This window comes from Panthera pardus, unplaced genomic scaffold (assembly GCF_024362965.1).
Source record: "Panthera pardus isolate Hobbes unplaced genomic scaffold, ASM2436296v1 HiC_scaffold_12, whole genome shotgun sequence".
NCBI classification, from domain to species: Eukaryota; Metazoa; Chordata; class Mammalia; order Carnivora; family Felidae; genus Panthera; species Panthera pardus.
Window position 1 is genome coordinate 111,238,686 of NW_026526677.1, and position 18,499 is coordinate 111,257,184.

At 38.2% G+C, this 18,499-nt stretch overlaps 1 protein-coding gene and 1 pseudogene across 11 annotated transcripts in view; both read right to left on the reverse strand.

Moving 5' to 3' along the window:
* Positions 1-18,499, reverse strand: part of GRIA4 (glutamate ionotropic receptor AMPA type subunit 4) — a 396,312-nt gene that overhangs the window by 277,952 nt on the left and 99,861 nt on the right. The gene's annotated exons all lie outside the window — the stretch shown is intronic.
* Positions 8,384-18,204, reverse strand: LOC128776165 (60 kDa heat shock protein, mitochondrial-like; annotated as a pseudogene).

The window sequence follows — 18,499 nt, forward strand, 5'->3', positions numbered from 1 at the left end:
AAGATGTTGCAAACATGGGAATTCATTTAGGGAAGGCAGTGATTTAATAGAAAATATCCTCCAAAACATGCCTAACGCAGGTGTTATTAACAGATCTAATAGTATAGTAAGTTATAGCATCTTTTAATTGTAACCAAGTTGTGGTTGGCATGTTTGCAGGATGCCAAGATAATACATATTAAATACGGAACTGCCCTGTTTCATTCGGCCTCAGTCCAAAGATCAGATCTGTCTGATAGCGCACTCTTGAGAAATTCTCCGTGAAATATAATATCAGAGTTTTAAAAAATGAGAATTGTACACCAATTGATTGTGATTGCCATCAAGTCTGCCCATGATGGCAGCAAGTTCTGAGCTGTTGGTTGATGGTGAGTCCATTATATTAGAAAGCAGAAAAGCTGACGGCTTGACTGTTAATCTTTTGTGGACATCAAGGAAACTAATCTAGACTCTTCACTAATAGGAGGCTCTCAATGACACCTGTTGAGGGGCACCTGGGTGGCTCAGTCAGTTGGGCATCCGACTTCAGCTCAGGTCATGATCTCATGATTCATGAGTTCGAACCCCACATCAGGCTCACTGCTATCAGCACAGAGCCAGCTTCAGATCCTCTGGTCTCCCTCTTTCTCTCTGCCCCTCCCCCACTCTCTCTCTCAATACTAAATAAAACATTAAAAAAATATATATATATATATATATTTAAAAATGACACCTGTTCAAACTGCCAGAATAAACCCATCCACCCCCCCACACACAGAAATCTGGGTCTGCTGCAACTTAAAGCTAAAACTGTGCTTAAGACTACACAGTTCTTTAATACCATAAAATTGTATTATATGTCTAAGGCAGATGCTAATTCGTTTCAACAAATGTCTGCATTGGCATGTCTGGTTTGAACAATATAGATTCCTGACGACCTTAAATAAAATAATCACTTGGAAATACATCTCTTAATATGGGTTTATTGTATGTGAGCCAACTACAATTTGTATGATAATTAATATTATTTTATAATTGACTACACCAATCTTATGTCTGATAATATTTAAGTATGAGGATCAGCTGATGATGACACCACTGCTAATTGGTGTCAGAAAGATGTCATCGTCTATGGGGACTTGTCCACCTACTTATTGTAAGAAAAGTAGTCACCTCAGTTGTATAAAAGTCAGATTGTTATCAGATTGTGATGACATTGAGAAATTGAATTCAGTCTAATTTTACGACACAAATTCTGTACTACAATTTTTTTTTTTATTATTTTTACATAATCTGTACACCCAACATGGGGCTTGAACTCCCAATCCTGAGATCACGATTCGCACACTTCACTGAATGAGGTAGCCAGGCGCCCCTAGTACAATTTCTTTTACATAAAAAGTGCACCGATAGCTTTGACTCTCAATTATATGTTAATTTTGTTTCTATTTGCTCTTCAAGTTTAAAGAATTTGCAAGTTAATTCTTGTAACTTTTAGTTTAAAAATTACTCAAATAAGCTTGAGATAATCAATGACTAAAAAGCAAAAAAACAAAACCAGAATCAGACCTATAAATCCCCAGAACAAACTGATGGTTGCCAGGAGGCTGGGGGTGTGGGGTGGGCAAAATGGGTGAAGGGGAGAGGGAAGTACAGGCATGTGGGTGTGGCCTGAGTAAGTCATGGGGATAAAAGGCGCAGCATAAAGAATACAGTCAAGGATATGGTGATAGCATGCATGCTGATAGATGGGAGCTACACTTGTGGTTTGCAAAACATAACATATAGAGGTGCTGAATCACTGTGTTGTGCACCTGAAATAATGTAACATCGTATGTCGACTACCCTCTAATGAAAACTAAAAATAAATGAAACTAAAAACACTTAAGAGACTTATCTACCACCAAAAGAACAATAAAAATTATCTTTAGTTTTTATCAGATGTAGCCTCTAAGTAATAATGTTTCTGTAAATTTAACTTGGGAAGTTGAGATAGAATTTCTACAATTCTCACATACCAGCACTTCAAAAACTATTTTGTAAATCCTAAATCTTATAGACTTTGTCTCCAGGCCTTTCTAAATTTAGTAGTTTCTATATTGTAATGGTAACAAACAAAATTAGCTGAGCACAGCTGTGCTCAGTGAAGTATTACCCAAGGTCCAAGCCTGCCCAGGGCACATGTAATTCTTCCCTGAAGCTGTATTCACTACTCGTCCTCTGGGTCCGTTGCTAATAATTTTTAAGTTGTCCTTTTGTTATTTCAGTGGCCTCAAGCTACTTTTAATTTCCATTCTGGTTCTGTTTGTGCATCTTTAAAATATTTTATGCTATTAATTAGCATAAATTAATAATTCCTGAACTATTTTCCTTGAGTAATTTAATTTAAAAATTTTTGTGTGTGTGTGTTTATTTACTTTTGAGAGATAGAGAAAGAGAGAGAGCTGTCAGCACAGAGCCTGATGCAGGGCTTGAACTCAAGAACCACGAGATCTTGACCTGAGCCAAAGTCAGAGGCTTAACCAACTGAGCCACCCAGGTGCCCCCTCCCTGAGTAATTTAACAACAATCCTAAAGTACAAAGCTTCTTGTACAATGTAGAGAGGCAGGTAGTTGAAAATTTACTGAAGGACATTATCCTCCAGAGATCGTGTAGGAAAGAATGAACACCTGCAGGTAAAATTAGAATGCATAATACCTGTTGGTGTTTCTGTAAATTAAGTATGGCTCTTACTTATAAAAGCATTAGAGAGAAAAATCTGAGAAAGTCCCATAATCCTATCATTTTACCAAATGATTTCATTTTGTGAATTTCCTTTGTGTGTCCATATGCACAGGATTAAATGTATTCAGAACAGTTTTTTCTATATATTACATTGCAGTAGCAACCTGTTACTTAGTAGAAGAGGTTTACTCAGATTTCTAAAGATAAACACTTATTTCTTCATCTCCATCATGAAATTCAACAGCTCATCACATAATTAAAAAAAACAGTAATATTTACCTTTCTACAGTATTTCTAAATTTAATGTATGGTTTCTCTTTACAAAGTCATTTTTCATTGCTCTTTTAAAAAATGTTCTTTCTTTCTTTCTTTCTTTCTTTCTTTCTTTCTTTCTTTCTTTCTTTCGTGTACTGTGTTCACATTTTATGGGCATCCACTAGTTATGAGGAATGGCCTGAGGCCAAAAGGACTTTTAAATCTGGACTATAGTGATTTATTTATAGATAACTCATTCAAAGCTTTTTCTAGGTTAAAAAAAAGAAAAGAAAAGAAAACTCATCTAAAGGAAAATGTAGGCAGTAAACTCTTCCATATTGGTCTTAACAATATTTTCTTAGATAGGTCTCCTCCAGCAAGAGCAACAAAAATAAACAATTGTGACAATATTAGGCTAAAAAGCTTTTCCACAGTGAAGGAAACCATCAATAAAATGAAGACACAAACAACCACATGGGAAAAGGTATTTGCAAATTATGTATCTGGTAAAGGGTTAATATGTAAAATATATGAAAAACTCATACAACTCAACACCATAAAAACAACCAGATTAAAAAATATGCACAGGATCTGAACAGAGATTTTTCCAAAGAAGACCTACAGATGGCCACAGACGCAACAAAAGATACTCAACATCACTAATTTTGAGGGAAAGGCAAATCAAAACCGCAATGAGATATACCACTTCACACCTGTCAGGAGGGCTAGTATCAAGAAGACAAGAGACAGCAAGGGTCAGGTAGGAAGTGGTTAGAAGGGAATCCTTAGGCACTGCTGGTGGGAATGTCAACTGAGGCAGCCACTGTGGAGAACAGTATGGAGGTTCCTCAAAAAGTAAAAATAGAACTACCATATGATCCAGCGATTCCACTACTGGATATTTATCCAAAACACCCTCAAAAACATTAATTCTGAAAGACATATGCACCTGTATGTTCACTGCAGCATTATTTACAACATCCAAGATATGGCAGCAGCCCAAGTGTCCGTGGATAGATGAATGGAATAGGAAGATGTGGTGTTTATATACAAGGTAATATTATTCAGCTATAAAAAAGAAGGAGATCCTGTCATTTGTGACAACCCAGAGGGAGGTATATTGAAGGTAATACGCTAAGTGAATAAGTCAGATAAAGAAAGATAGATAATATATGATTTCACTTATATGTGGCATCTAAAAAACACGAGAAACAAACAAAACAACATAGAAACAGTCTCATAAATACAGAGAATGAACTGGTGGTTGCCAGAGGGGAAGGGAGTAGGGAATGGGTGAAATAAGTGATGAGGATTAAGAGATACAAATTTCCAGTTATAAAATAAATAAGACATAGGGAAAATAAAGTACATCATAGGGAATAGTCAATAATGTTGTAATAACTTTGCATGGTGACAGATGATAACTAGACATTGTGGAGAGCATTTTGTAATGTATAAAATGCTGAATCATTATGTTATAATCTGAAACTAATATAACATGTACATCAGATATACTTCAACAAAAAAAGAAAGAATCATAAACCCCTAAAAATAAAAGGAAAGAACAAATCTATATTAAAAAGATTCACTTGGGGTGCCTGGGTGGATCAGTCAGTTAAGCGTCAGCCTCTGGCTCAGGTCATGATCTCACACTTCATGAGTTCCAGCCCCATAGTGGGCTCTCTGCTGTCAGCATGGAGCCTGCTTCAGATCCTCTGTCCCCCTCTCTCTCTACCCCTGCCCCACTTACATGCTCTCTCTCAGAAAACAAATAAACTTAAAAAGAAAAAAGAAACACTATATGTGGTAAAGGGACCAAATGATGTGATTTTTAAAAAATTATGCTCAACAAATAGAACTGGCTATTTGTGTTGGTAAATTTTTTTTATTGGGAAGTAAACATGAATTGACATTGTAATTTTAAAGCAGGTGGTGGGAAGTTTTGCATCATTTATCCCTTTTCCATTGCTGTCATATTTTCTCATCCCAAATACGATTAAAATGTTAGTAAACAAAAAGGCTGACAAAGCATGGATAAGAATGTAGCTATAGGGGCGCCTGGGTGGCTCAGTCGGTTGAGCGGCCGACTTCGGCTCAGGTCATGATCTCGCGGTCTGTGAGTTCAAGCCCCGCGTCGGGCTCTGTGCTAACAGCTCAGAGCCTGGAGCCTGTTTCAGATTCTGTGTCTCCCTCTCTCTCTGACCCTCCCCCGTTCATGCTCTGTCTCTCTCTGTCTCAAAAATAAATAAACATTAAAAAAAAAAAGAATATAGCTATAGATCTTTATACTTTGCTTGTGTTTGTCTTCACTATCTGAAGGTTTTTTTTTCTGTATCTAGACAATCTGCTTTTGACAGTTTAACATGAATTAGATATTCCAGTTCTTTATCATGGAGGGAAAAATCCACCCTCCTCTCCAATGTCAAGATGTTGGCCATGGAGATACATATACCAAAATATGTATTCATTTGGTGAGATTGGCTTTCTTGAAAAATGAGAGTCAAGTGAACCCATTTTTGTAATTACTCATAAAAACGACTATTTACATCAGTGCAATGATATATAACCCCTAAAATTTATGTATTTAAAAATTGAATCTTCTCAAAAAAATGCTGTGACGGGTAGTAGCTACACTTCAGAGTACGACATAATGTACACAGAAGTTGAATCACTATGTTGTACGCCTGGGACTAATGTAACACTGCAGGTCAACTATACTCCAATAAAAATTAAACAGTAATAAATATACTAAATTAAAAAACGCTGTGATAAAGGAAAAGACGCCCTTACTTTTATTTCTTGCCAGTTATTTTCACAATAGTTTACATTTAATTTTCACAACTTTGCAAAGTAAGTATTGTTGTATGCCCATTTTCAGATGGTAAAACAGCCACTTACAGAGGTTTTCATAGTTTGCCCAATATCCCAGGCTGTGGTAAACTGCCTCACCAAGAGGGCAGGGAGCCCTCAAGACCCACCTGGTCCGGTCTGGTTCCAAACCCTAAGGACAGGTGCCACATGTTAGAAATGTAGCAACAAGATTGCCTTCTTACGTCTAAGCCAAGGAACATGCTAACCAAGGTTTACTTCTCTGAAACAACCTCTCTTCCCTTCCCTATATCACCTTCCATGTAATAGTGAAAGAAGAGTATTTTGTTTCCAAAGAATGGCTGTTATTTTGTTCATTTTCAGATTATTTCCCAAATGGTGTATATAGATAAACTCCATATAAATTAAGTTCTATAACATGAGCAAAAGTTTGGGCAAACTAAAACATGCATATGCTGTATCACACAAAAGGAACAATTTTTTCGTCTCTTTATAATTTTATCTTTGAACGCAGCTTTGAACCAAAGTGAACACATTTGAGTTACACATATGAGATATATTTTGTATGTTGTGGGGATGATTCTGTGTGCTTCAGCAATGGTTCCATATATTGGGATTTATGATCTTCAAATAAATAGATTATTTGATGTTTATTTCACAATGTGGCCAAGAAAAAGATGTTTTATGACAAATAATTATGAGATCTCAGTACTGATTACTTAGTTTTTGCTTTCCTAAATATGATAACAAAGAAAAATGAAAATATAACCTACATATGTGTTCACTATCAGCTAAACTTAATCCACTCATTTGCTGTAAAAGAAAAATCCACATACAGAGTATACAGTTTACAATAGTCAGCATTGTAAGAATTTCAAAGAATTCTCTAAGAATCCTATGAGGTGAGTCTTCTACTCCATTTTTTTTTTCCTAGAAAAAAGAGGCTTATATTTGTACCCATATTCAAGGTCTGCAGATTTGTTTTTGACTAACTAGTCGCCCTGGAATTTGAACCCATGTCTAATGGGTCCAACACCTATTCTCCCTCTCCAGATACTGCAGCGTAGTAATGCATGAGAGGTACCTGTAAATATTTCCTATGTGCACGGAATAAAAAGTAAGCTAACTTTAGATTAGCTGACGTGATGAATTTGGTTTTAATTATCTCCCAAAATGACATTATAATTAAGTGTAAACTTTGCGAAATAAGATGTAAATGGACCTCTTCATAATTTTGCCCGTTATTTCCCGGACCCAAATATTAAAGAATCAGACTTCAGCAAAAGCATCCTAACTGGAATAAAACTCTATTTCTTCTTTATCTACTACAATGGTGTATCTTTGCCATGACTATGCTTTTATTATTATAGAAAATAAAAGCCTTAAAAAGCGTGATTAGAAAAGCTTTCTTGTAAAGCCATAAAATATTTCCTGATTTATACAGTTTAATCATTCATGACTTTTTTCAAAATTTCAAAATGTTTCCTTTGGAGTATTTTTATATTGTTACACATTCCTTTTGCCAGTTTCAAATAGAAAACTTTTTGACGTAGTGGGCTCAGGGGTCAGAGATTTTTCTGATATTAGTACTCTGAGCCACAACTCATTTTACAGGTCTTGTCTATGACATAACCAAGGCCAGCACTGCCTCCTACAGATCCCTAAAGCTACAAAGAGCAAGAATTTACTACCAAGAGTAAACCAGGGAGAACAGGACTGCTTATCTATTGGTCCCACATCTCATGAAGGTAAGTATTCCAAGGTGAGCTGGCCTGCCAGTGTGAAATTTGTCAGTCAAAAACTAGCTTCCCCGTGGATACATCTGATAAACAATAAAATAAAATAAAATAAAATAAAATAAGATAAGATAAGATAAGATAAAGTACAAAATAAAATAAATAAAATACATCATCGGTAAAGATGTGCTATATGTTTTAGAGGGAAGTATTAATAAATCAACAGTCTTTCCAAGTCAGAGGATGATTCTCACTAAAACTTGGTCTCCTGCTCTGGTTAATAAATGGCAAGATTATCCACCTGTCGTGCAGCCCACAAATTGGGATGTCTTTCTTTTATCTCTTTTTCTGTGACACATAACACTGTAATAATTAGAATGTCAAGTGATGACTCCACACCAGAACATATTAAAACTTGAGGAATTTCATAGGATTTCTAGAAAAGCTACAGCATCTACCCAAACAACATAACCTAAAGCTTATCATTATTTGCTTGACAGTGCTTCCCAAGCAACTTAACATACCAAATAAAAAGGCCTAATTAGTCAAAAAGATGTCATTTACAATTCATATCTCTGGGAACTTTGTTAAAAATCCCACAGAGTTACAAAGCACATGCCTAAATAGGATTGTAGGTCATTACCATGGGTGACTTTCTTTAAATCTCCTTCACTCTCTAGAATACACCACCTAGGGGCGCTTGGGTGGCTCAGTTGGTTAAGCGTCCTAGGCTCAGGTCATGATCTCATGGTCTGTGAGTTTGAGTCCCGCATCGGGCTCTGTGCTGACAGCTCAGAGCCTGAAGCCTGCTTCAGATTCTGTGTCTCCCTCTCTCTGACCCTCCCCCGTTCATGCTCTGTCTCTCTCTGTTTCAAAAATAAATAAAACATTAAAAAAATTTTTTTAGAATACACCACCTTAAATACTGTTTTATCAAGTTTTGTTGACTTGCTATTTTTCTTACAGTTCATTTCTTTCACCTCTACCTCCACTGTTGGTATCGTAACCCAAAGCATCCTCAACAGCTGTCCTTTTCTGTCCCTCACTGTGTCTTTGACAATGCTTCCTAATTTCAGGGTCTGATGTTGTCACATGTGGCAGAAATACCACAGAAGAAATGCTGTACCCTTGTGCCTTCCACAGGGTAGAGGACATGATGCTGGCAGGTCTTAATAACTGGTGATGTCAACTTCAGTCACTGGGACAAGATGGTGTCCGTCAGATTTCTCCAGGGGCAAGTTACATTTCCCCCCTCAATTATTAAGAAGTATTTTGTGGAGAAATACTTAGAGACAACTCAGATATCCTGTTTCTTATCATAGCTTCACCTATTAGTTTTAGCATCCATCAATAATTCTTTCCTGCAACAATTACCGTATTGTTTGCTTACCCGTGATTTTCTGTTTGCATCCTTTCTTCTACATTATTCATTGCAACTATATTGTAGACAAGGGCTGTCTCTTCTCCCCTATTTACTTATTTATTCAATTCTTTACTGGTGACATCATTTGGGACTCATGGATATTTACTTACTCTTTGGTTGTCTAACCTTATGACCATTACTTGTTCTTTGTTGTTTTGTTCACATTGTCCCAGATTTTGGCCATTGGTAGCTTCTGTAAGTTGGCTACTGAATCCTTTGCCTCATGCTTTACCCAATCATTTTATAAACATTTCCTTGCTTTCTGATACAAGATGATCTTGCCTCATCCTATATTTTCTCTGTTTTAGCCCTGTAACCATCCATTTTTCTTTTTTTTAATGTTTATTTATTTTTTGAGAGACAGAGAGAGACCGAGCATGAGTGGGGGAGGGGCGGAGAGAGAGGGTTACACAGAATCCAAAGCAGGCTCCAGACTCTGAGCTGTCAGCACAGAGCCTGATGCGGGGCTTGAACTCACGAATCACGAGATCATGACCTTAGCTGAAGTCAGACGCTTAACCGACTGAGCCACCCAGGTGCCCCTGTAATCACCCATGTTTCTAAAAGTCATTGTCCTTTAATTGTAGAATGCTATTCAGGAATTAAGATCTGGATGCCAGGTGTCTTCATTGCCCCTGGAATGTTCTTGCTTCCAGATCCTCTCAGTAGACAGAGCTAGGAAACACATGTATGGACACTCAACACACACATACATATTATCATTATTTCTATACCTAAGGTTCTGTATATATATTGAAGCCATGGGTTCATACTTACACCTCCAATTTTAGGGCTCTTTCTAGCATTTCCCCTTTTCTTATTTGTAACCCGACTCTTATTACCTACAATATATTTATCTATCTGCTAAATCTTAGTATGCACATAGTATTTCAGAATCTCTAGTCAATATGTTTGTTAAAAACAAATTTATACAATATAGTGTATGTGGTGGGGGATATATTTGCATATGGTATGCAATCAAAATATTGTCCCTCACATCACTTAATTAGTGTCTTCTCTACCCCCTTCGATATAGTTATGCCATTCATTTATAACACCGTTAGGTAAATTTGTTATTTTTTTGTATTCTATTTTGGGTTCCCCTACATCCTGGTCGGTTTTATTTACTTATGTTTTGGGGTATGTCCTAAAAGACAGTGCTATACAGAAAACTAAGAGAAGTTTCATTCTGTTCACATTCTTGAACTGCCACTCCTACCCAACTTATGTTGGCAACCGATCTCATTAGTTTCTGGTTTATTTTTCTATATTTCTTTTGAAGACATTAGTGGATAAATGTGTATTTTCTCATTCTTCCTTTTTCATTACATAAAGAATAGCACATTATAGACACCTTCACAGTGTATTTCTTGTTTGTTCATTTTTTTTTTTTTTTTGGTGAATATACAAATAGCCTTGTATTTAACAATACAAAATAAATTATCTGTAGGCATGGACAATGTCAGTGATAGAGCATTCTATATTGTTAAATGAAGCTAGTAACTATGGGTATATTGAATTTCTTAACATTAGCCAGCCTTTTCAACTTCTTTAACTGACTTCTCTAAAATTACTGGTGAGAAACATTGCCTCAAGCACCCTGTCATAGTTTATTAGTAATGGTGAAGCACTATTCTAGAAAGTAGAACATATCCTCCCTGACCATTCCACCTGTTCCATGGTCCTTCTCTTCAGCACCCGATAAAACAGTTCTTATTAACTTGGTTGGATCAATGATTCATTTCTCCATCACATTCACAAAATCTCCAAGCAGAGTATCAGAACCAACTTTTGAGAAACTTAGCATAATTATCTCAACTATCAATGATCCTACAACAGCTACTTTCTTAGTAATGACCTTTGTAAGCATATTTTTAAACGTTTATTTCTTTATTTATTTTGAGAGAGACAGAGAGACAGAGAGATACAGAGAGAGACAGAGAGACAGAATCCCAAGCAGGCTCCATGCTGTCAAAGCAGAGCCCGATGCATGGCTGTATCCCACGAACCATGACATCATGACCTGAGCTGAAATCAAGAGTTGGACACTTAACTGACTGAGCCACCCATACACCCTGTTTGCAAGAATTTTGAGTGTTCTTTTAGTAATTTCTATATCATTGAAAATATCTTCATTAGCTGGAATTAGCAAGTCTCAGGCTGGAATGCACTGAAGAATAACACAACCCCCTCCCAGAACAACGCCTTCTTCAACAGCTTACATGTAGTATTGAGGGCATATGCAGGTCTTTCTTTTCATTCACTTCCACATCACTTGTCCCACCAACCTGCAGCAGAGCTACTCGATCTGGAAGTTTTTCAAGATATTCATTCAATTTTTCCTTTTCATAATTACCAGTTATGATATGTAACTGCTCAATGATTTCTTGAATAGATTTTTCAATTTGAGTCTGTTATCTTTTCCCTTCGAGCACACTGGCTAATTTTTGGTCACAACGACATCTCTATCCAACTTTTCCTAAGTGTGTGACTGAGCATCATCAAGATTTAGGGTCAACCTTTCTTCTCTGAACACTGAACCACCAGCATCAATAGCCATGTGTCTAAGTAGGTTTTTCCATTATCACCAGACTGCTATAATCTGAAAACCAAGTTTTAGACTATTCAAAATGGGTGTATTTAGAGCTTCTCCATTAACATCTTCAGTAATTATTATGAAGGGCTTACAATAAGCATTGACAATTTCAGCTGCAGATATAATGGAGTAGACACCAGACATTTTCTTTTCACCCAATAGAACACAGGCATTCACATTTCTGAGCTTCTGATGTATACTAAGTATGAAGAAACATAATCAAACTGCAATCCAGTAATTTATAATTCATTATTCAGTGTTTCCCATCTTTTGGTGTCTTTACATCCTTCCTTTCAATCTTTTTCACTGTATAAGAAATGATATTGCTCATTTCTTGGTTTGCAGAAATAATAGTAACCTAAGTGATTTCTCTGGGGCTCAACACAGGTTTGAACTGCTTCTTAAATTCATCAATCACAGCATCTACAGCTAACACCACACCTTTCCTAATTTCCACTAGATTAGCACCTTGGCAAACCTCCAAGCCTTCCTTGGCAAGAGAGGATACTGATGTGGTAGCAGTGGTGGGGGATCTCTGGTCTTTTCCTTTGTGTTAGTGGCAACATCTTGAACAAGTCAAGTCCACACATTGTTATCTTTATCCTTTAAGTCAATTGAGACTGATACTCTGGGACTACTCACTCACTAATAATCACTCCAGCATCAGCTCAAACAAACTCACTCACTAATCATCACTCCAGCATCAGCTCAAAGCATTAAGGCTCAGATAGCTGCACCAAATTTTACATCTTTGGCATAAGCCTGAGTGAGATGAGGAACCATTGCCTGCACAGTGGCCTCACCTGGTGAGGCTGTGGGCGTGCACCTGAAGAGGCAAGGGAGGCAGTGCTCAGCACACAGAGCAATCAATCCGTGCCCCCTCTCTGAGCTATGTCACCGTCTGTGTCACCCAGTGGCTTCCATCCCTTTCCTGGTGGCCCAGGCCTGGCAATCTGCATGCACCATGCATATTTTTGTTTTGAATGTTAACAATAAGTCTTGGAAATGTCCCCATATTATTTCACTCAGGTCTTCATTCTTTTTCAGTTTCTTGGTACTCTACTGTGCGGATGCATCATACTTTAATCGAACACTATCCTGTGTATGGGCAATTTAATTGCTTCTGATATGAAACAAATCAAATAACCCTGCAGGGAAGAACCTTGTGTAAATATAGTATTCAAGGAGTACCTTTCAGAACAGATTCCTAGTAGTGGGATTGCTTGATCAAACCATACACACATATAAAGTTCTGTTATTAAACTTCCACCAGAAGGACTGTGCCTGTTTGCATTCTCACTAATAATATAGGACACTCCCTGTTTAGCCACAGCCTCACCAAGAGGATATGTTGTCATACTTTTTAATTTTTACCCATCTGATCACTGAGAAATGACATTATTTTAATTTGTATTTTTCTAAGTATGTTTGAACTTGAAAAGATATGTATACTTAAGGGCCATTTTTATCTTTTTAATATGTGTGAGTTTGTGCTGATGTCTATTTCATACTTTCCATTGGTTTTCAGTTTCTTTTATTTTAAGAGTTCTTAATATATTGAGATTATTAGCTCTTTGTGTTACATGCTACAAATATTTTCTTCTAGTTTATCAATTATCTATGATATTGTGAAGACATTCATCCCTGTGTTCTTCTAGTTCTTATATGTTTTCATTTTTTATGTTTAAATTCTTGACCTCTGGAGTTTACTCTGGTATATCTTACAAGAACTGTATCAAAAATTTTTTTTCCAAATGGTTACTCAGATGTTCTACAACCATTAGTTAAAAAGTCCATCTGGGGTGCGTGGTTGGCTCAGCTGGTTAAGCCTCCGACTTGAGCTCAGGTCATGATCTTGCAGTTCTTGAGTTCAAGTGCTGCATCAGACTCTGTGCTAACAGTGCATAGCGTGGAGCCTGCTTTGAGATCTGTGTCTCCCTCTTTCTCTGCCCCTCCCCTGCTCATTCTCTCTCTCTCTCTCTCTCTTTCTCTCTCTCTCTCAAAAATAAGTAAACATTAAAAAAAAAAGTCCATCTGTGTCCCAGTAATAACCCAAAGAGAGTAGCTGTATCATAGAATATGTTCCTTACATACTTAGATCTATTTCTGGGTTTTCTACTCTGTTCCCCTGGCCTCACTGTCTGCTTATGTGTCAGTGCCACACTAATTTAATTATGGGTACTTTGAAGTACACCTTTATACCTTTATATCCAGGGGAAGGGGAGGGGCTCATAGCTTCTCATAGATTTTCTTTTTCAGTGTTTTCCTGCTTCTTCTTAAATGTTTTTCCATATGAACTTGATTATCAGTTTGTCTTATACCACACACACACACACACACACACACACACACACCCCAACTGCTCGTGTTTTGATAAGGACTGAGTTACGTTTATAAATTAATTTAGGAAGAACTGAAATTTTTATAACATTGCATAATCTAACACAAGAAAAGGAGATGTCTGTCCACCTGTTCAAGTCCTCTTCTGTGTCTTTCTGTTTTGTTTTAAAATTTTCTTCATGAAGTTTCTTATCACTTAAATACTTCATCTTCTTTGTTGGAGTTGTTATAGGGTTTTTTCCCCCCACTTATCCACATCCTTCTTAGGCTGCTTGATAAACTCAGCAAATACCCATGTCTTCCTCCAAGGCTCTCTCTACATTGGATCCAGAGTTATCTCTAAAAAATGTAAATTTGTTCATTTTCTTTCAAAGATTTTGAAAAGCTTCTGCATTTATTAAGATGAAGACCGAATTCCTAATTAGGCCCACCCAGTCCCCCATCTTCTGGCCCTCACAGACGGCCACTTTGTGGGCTTTAACCACACTGGCCACTTTTCTTTCTATGGGGCCTTTGCCCCCTCCCCGCTCAGGCTATAGAGCTTGAAGAGCAGAGCACCTGCCCCAGCCCCTCCAGTCAAGGTCAGGAAAGAAACCTGGAGAGTGAAGACATGGGCGGCCACGGTTGAGAGAGGAATCCCAGAAGTCTGGCTTCTCATGCATTTGGAAGAAAACACGTATATGTGAGTGTGGATGCTGTGGAAATAGTAAGAAGAACCACCCCACCCCACCCCCCCCCCCCCACACACACAGCAACAATGCATGGAACTGTACTATCAGGTGATGGTGACCCCTTCTAGGGAAGAAAAGGAGAGTGGTGAGTGACTGCCCATTCTCTCCAGCAGCACCCGGAAAACTGAGACAGGACCTCTGTGACTGGGGGAAGGGAGGAGATCTGCAAAGAGGCAGGTAAGAGTATGAATGAGCATGGAGGGGATGCAGTTCCTGCTTCTTCAGGACTTCAGGCGTAAGCCCTCCCATGAGCCCCTGGATGTCCCTCACCTGAGGGTCTCTCTACCTGGTCTGCAGGCACCCTCAATGCCCCAAGTGTTAATCACACACTGAGTAGGCTCTTTGGGTGCACCCCTAAGTACAGCAGCTGAGAGGCCCAAAGCAGGCCAGGGTCTGTGGGCAACAGAGAAATCACAAATTTGAGCTACAGTGCCACCTTCTGGAAAATTACGGAGAGCTTTCTAGTAGCTAGGTGGGAGAATACATAAAAAGACATAAAAGACATAAAAACTAATTTAGAATTCTGCCAGGGGCGCCAGGGTGGTTCAGTCAGTTAAGCCTCTGACTCGTGAGTTTGGCTTGGGTCATGATCTCACGGTTCATGATTTCGAGCCCCATGTTGGGCTCTGCACTGACAGTGTGAAGCCTGTTTGGGATTCTCTCTCTCCCTCTCTCTTTGCCCCTTCCCTACTCATTGTCTGTCTCTCAAAATCAATAAATAAACTAAAAAAAAAAAAAAAAAAAAAAAGAACTGTGCCACAAGAGGGAGCAAGAAGAGTGGAATTACCCTTACAAAGACTGAAAACCCCAGGTAATAACAGCACCATTGAACAGAATACCCCTCCCTACCTAGAGGCAACTAGGAGAGAATTTTGCTACTTCAGATGCAAAGGCAGCAGTGTTAAAAATACAAGAAACATGAAAAACCAAGAAGGCATGTTATCATCAAAAGATAATAATAATTCTTCAATAACTGAGCTCAACGTAATGACATTTTATGAACTAGCTGATAAAGAATTCAAAATAGCTGGGGTGCCTGGGTGTCTGAGTAGGTAGAGCACCCAACTTTGGCTCAGGTCATGATCTCACGGCTCGTGGGTTCAAGCCCCACATTGAGCTCTGTGCTGACAGCTCAGAGCCTGGAGCCTGCTTCAGATTCTGTGTCTCCCTCTCTCTCTGCCCCTCTCCTACTCACACTCTGTCTCTGTCTCTGTCTCTGTCTCTCTCTCTCTCAAAAATAAACATTAAAAATTTAAAAAAAAGAATTCAGAATAGTTGTTTTTGAAAAACTCAGTGAGCTACAAGGAAACTCAGAAAGGCAATTCAACAAAATCGCAAAAAAAAAAAAATGCAGAAATTCTGGAGCTGAAGAATGCAATGAATGAAATTAAAAATGCATCTGCAGTGAGCATAACAACTGGAAGACAGAAGAGGCAACTCGGAGGGTAGGAGTTTGTAAATAAATCATTTAGAGGAGAACAAAGAATAATGTAGAAAAGAGTATCTATGTGATCTATGGGATTTCATCAAAAGAACAAATATTGGGGCGCCTGGGTGGCTCAGTCGGTTAGGCGTCTGACTTTGGCTCAGGTCATGATCTCTCAAACTCAGGTTTGTGAGTTCGAGCCCCACATCAGGCTCTGTGCTGACAGCTCAGAGCCTGGAGGCTGCTTCAGATTCTGTGTCTCCCTCTCTCTCTGCCCCTCCTCTGCACGCGCTCTCTCTCTCAAAAATAAACATTGAAAAAAAAATTTAAAAAAAAGAACAAATATTAGGGTAATCAGGGATCCAGAACAAGAGAGGGTAAAGGAGGCTGAACATTTATTTAAAGAAATAATATCTCACGACCTCCCAAGCTTTGGGACAGAATCGGGCATCCAACTTCGTAAAGCTAATAGATCACCTTATTATCTCAACGCAAACAACCTTCCCTAAGACACATGATAACGAAACTGCCAATAACCAAAGATACAGAGAGAATCCTAAAAGCAGCCATATATTAAGAGATTATAACCTACAAAACAATTCCTATTAAACAATCAATATAAATGAATCAGTATCATGTATGAAATAAACATACAGAAATCAGGAGCACTAACAATTATACAATAATAACAAAACATCTGAAAAAGAAATTAAGAAACTATGACATTCACAACAGCCTCAAAAACAATAAAATATTTAGGAATAAATTTAACCAATGTCAGGAAAGAGGTGTATAATGAAAACAACATGACTTGAAGAAGACACAAATAAATGGAAAAATACCCTGTGATGTGGATCAGAAAAAATAATGTTAAAAGGCACATAGGACTCAAAGACATCTATAGGTTCCATGCAATTTGTATCAAAAGTCCAATGGGATTTTCCATAGGAAAAGAAAGAAAACTCTCCTAAAATTTGTATGAATCCACAAAAGACCCCAAGAGCCAAAACAATCATGAGCAATAACAAAGCTGGAGGCATCACACTTGTCGATTTCATACCATAGGCCAATGGAACAGAATCGAGAGCCCAGAAATAAACTCCTACATCTATTGTCAACTAGTATTTGACAAGGAAGGCAGGAACACTCAATGGGGAGAGGATAATCTCTATAACAAATGGTGCTGGGAAAACTCATAACCACATGGAAAAGCTTTAAATTGAACCCTGATATTATACCACACTGAAAAATTTTCTCAAAATGGGTTAGAGATATAAACATAAGATCTGATACTGTAAAACTCCTAGAAAAAAAACATGGAAACCCCTTTAACGTTGGTCCTCGCTCCTTGACGCTCGTGTTGATTGCTGTACCCATTCCCTCATTTCTCTCTCTCTCTCCTCAGGCCTCCCTATTCCTGAGACATAGCAATATTGAAATTAGGCCAGTTAACCCTACAGTGGCATCTAAGTGTTCAAGTGCAAGGAAGAATCACATTTCTCACGTTCAATCAGAAGATAGAGACGATTATGCTCAGGGAGGGGGGCATACAGAAAGCCAAGATGGGCCAAAAGCTAGGCCTCTAGTGCCACACAGTTAGTTAGCCAGGTTGTGAAGAACAAGAGAAAGTTCTTGAAGAAAATGAAAAGTGCTACTTCAATGAACACAGAAATGATTAAAAAAAATCAGCCTTCTTACTGATATGGAGAAAGTTCTAGTGGTCTGGATAGAAGAAGAACCAGCCACAACATTCCCTTCAGCCAAAGCCTAATCCAGAGCAAGGCCTTAACTCTCTTCAGTTACGTGAGGACCGAGAGAGAAGAAGCTGCAGAAGAAAAGTGTGAAGGGAGCAGAGGCTGGTTCGTGAGGTTTAAGGAAAGAAGCCATCTTTACAACATAAAAATGCAGGTGAAGCAGCAAATGCTGCTCAGCCTACGGTGAGTTGTTATTCAAAAGGCCCAGCTAAGGGAACTAATGAAGGGGACTACGCTAGACAAAAGAGTTTTGATGTAGATGGAACAGCCTTCTCTAAGGAGAAGATGCCTTCTAGAACTCTCCTAGCTAGAGAGAAGTCAATGCCTGGCCTCAGAGCTTCACAGGACAGGCTGACTCTCTTGTTAAGGGTTAATGCAGCTGGTGACTCAGTGTTGAAGCCTATGGTCATGTTCCACTCTGAAAATCATAGTCCCCTCCAGGATAATGCTCAGTCTACTGTGCCTCTCTCCTATAAATGGAGCCACAAAGCATGGATGACAGCACATTTGTTTACAACATCATTTACTGAATATTTTAAGCCCATTATTAGGACCCAGTACTCAGAAAAGACCCCTTTCAAAATGTTATTGCTGATTGACAATGCACCTGGTCACCCAAGAGCTTTGATGGAGATGTCCAATGACATCAATGTGGTTTTCATACATGCTAACACAACACCCATTCTGCAGCCCATGGGTCGAGAA